Here is a 2742-nt window from a genome sequence, read left to right as displayed (position 1 = left end):
GTATCTATAAATTCGGTAATATTAATATATACATACAATTAAGTTCGGAAGTATATTAGAAAACCTAATTAATGTCGAATCTATTAATTAATTGATAGCTAATATTTTAGCCATTTTCTAGTGCGGATGTTCCCGTTGTTTAAAGTATGGATTCAAAATTTTACAACATTTGTAAAAGACCTTCACAATGTTAAAAAATAATTTTTTAGCAGTTTACAATATTGTTAAAGGATTTTGTAACATTGTAAATCGCAAATCTATATTTTAAAAAATAAGGACTTTCAATCCTTAGAATGATTTGCTAAGTAATATTAACTATTTTTACTTGAAAATTAGTGATTTTATTTTATCAGTTTCGGGTTAAAAGACAACTTTTTTAAGTGATTAATATGTTCATTTTTTATGTTGACGCCATAATACGTAGAAAAGCTTCAACAATTAAGGTCTTTATGGTGCAATATAGCCAGAGCCACAAGATAGATCCTCACTTTTTATTTTATTTTTCAAGTGATTCTTTTGTTTATTTTGTAGTCATTGTCACCCCAAATGTTATTTACTACACACACTCAGTTCAACATATATATGTTTGTGTTATAAATAGACATGGTACATAAAATATCCTTAAAACTCACATAAGAGAGTGGAATTTTCTTTTGTGACGAATGCATGACCAATGAACGCAATAGAACCATTTAAAGTTGGAAGGATAACTCCGTACAATAAATAAACTAAATGATGAGTCGGACCCCCACAAATGTCTTTCTCATGCTTTTGGTTTGGACCATATATTATTAGTATCAGAGCAATGATATTTGGACCATATCCTATGATTACATGTTTGTTAGTATGCACCACTTAACTAATTGGACCACACAAGACTTTCAAAGCAACACTACCAATGACAGTTTGTCACGTGGTGCCGTTGCACAATAAAGTAGGAGAATGTCATTACACCATATGATGCAATAATGTGATAGAATATGCACTGTTTACATCATATGGTATAATAATTTTAAGATATGGGAACCATCATATATATATATATATATATATATATATTCTGAATTTTAATAAATTCTAAGAAAGCTCTATATCCACACACACACACACCACACACATAAAAAGGCGGAAACAGAGATGGAGAAATAAATTACCTGCCACTGGGTTTGGCTGTGTTCTTGAAGATAATTTGGGCAGAATTTCTAGCTTCCCATTCACTTGTAATCTCCGATTCTGCCTTTTCCAAAATAATTGTCAGTCTTTGAAATTGCTGACGAACCTGAAGACTTGATGTAGCTCACCAGCCTCTTCATACTCCAAGTTGATGCTGTCGTCTCCATGCTCAGCTTCCTCAGCTTCTCCATGTCAATTTCTCTCGACCTAAACCTCTTCGACTTGTAGACATTCCTCACTTCCTTCCACTTCCCTCCTCCCAGTTGGCCGGCAATGACTTAGATCCACTCAAGTTAGAGTTAGGTTTTCTCTTTTTTTTTTTTAATGTTTTTTTTCTTCATCATTCGCCATTAATCCCTCCATTTTTGGTGGTCCTGATAGTGTTTCCAAAATGTAGTGATGGAACACACTCTCCTTCATTCTATTAAAGTATGTGGTAACATGAAAAGATGAGGCCAACACTTTGACTAACACAATCTTGATTAGCCAAATTGTTGCACCAAGTGACACGGCCACCAATGCTCGAAACACCTTCTCAAGCATCTTGTTTTTCTTGTGAAGTTTCTCATTGAAGATGCAAGTCCATGCAAGAAGCACAAGACCCAACCACATACAATTTCTGATGCTGTTCGATTAAACAAACTAGAGTACCTTTTCTTGAAGCATGAAATTGCGTTCGATTAAGAAGACGGCAAAACTCGTCACCCAACCTGAAACTAAGCGGCTACAAAAGGTTTCCATTACCATTTCCAAATCTCAAGCCCCCATTTCCGTTCAATCTTGATAGATTTTATTGTCAGTGAACATACCAAACAAGTCATAACGATGAAAAATAATACCAATTCCGCAAAAAGTCTCCGATTGGACTTCCTATTTCCTTTCTCTGCTTCGATTCAGTTCCCACATCCTCATCTTCAGAATCATCCTTAAGCTCTTTATCCCACTCATTGTCGTCAACATGTGTTGAATAAATATTGCTGTTGTCGTTGTCATCAAGAAAGGGTTCGATTTCGTTGGATTCAGGGATTGTTTTACTGTGTGCAGTGAGTGGATACTTGAGCTCTAGTAATCTTGATTTGGGTTTTGAGAAGCTGAGACGGTGTGGGGTTTGTTTCCTTGTAGCTGGGATTTGATGAAGATCAGGAACTGAGAAGCTGAGAGAATTTTTCTCCAATGGAAGAATTTTGTTAGGTTCCCTATTGAGCTCAGTTTGCATCGACGGGTTGTTAGCGTTTTGCTGGTCTATAGAGAGAACTACATGATCAGGTCCTGCCATTTCCATCTCTCTGCAACTCTGTTCACTTACTAGCTGGTTTGCGCGTTTTCTTGCGTGATCACTACTTAAAAAAAATAAAAATAAATAAATAAATAGTGACAGAAATTTTATGACTTGTATCATTGTGTCACAAACCTATTTTGACTTCATTAGAGATTCGTGACATAAATTCATATGTCATGAATCCATAACTTATGACTTAACAATATAAACATATAATAGATATAAGTCATGCTTAAGTTATGTGGATTTATAAGATTTCAAAACAATGCTATTTAAATTAGCAGTAGTAT

General features: G+C 34.6%; 1 pseudogene; it reads right to left on the bottom strand.

Moving 5' to 3' along the window:
* Positions 1–2455, bottom strand: part of LOC112098061 — a 5880-nt pseudogene extending 3425 nt beyond the window's left edge.
* Positions 2456–2742: the final 287 nt, after the last annotated feature.

This window comes from Citrus clementina, unplaced genomic scaffold, assembly GCF_000493195.1.
Source record: "Citrus clementina cultivar Clemenules unplaced genomic scaffold, Citrus_clementina_v1.0 scaffold_5, whole genome shotgun sequence".
Lineage (NCBI taxonomy): Eukaryota > Viridiplantae > Streptophyta > Magnoliopsida > Sapindales > Rutaceae > Citrus > Citrus x clementina.
This window is presented reverse-complemented; position numbering and strand designations above follow the sequence as displayed.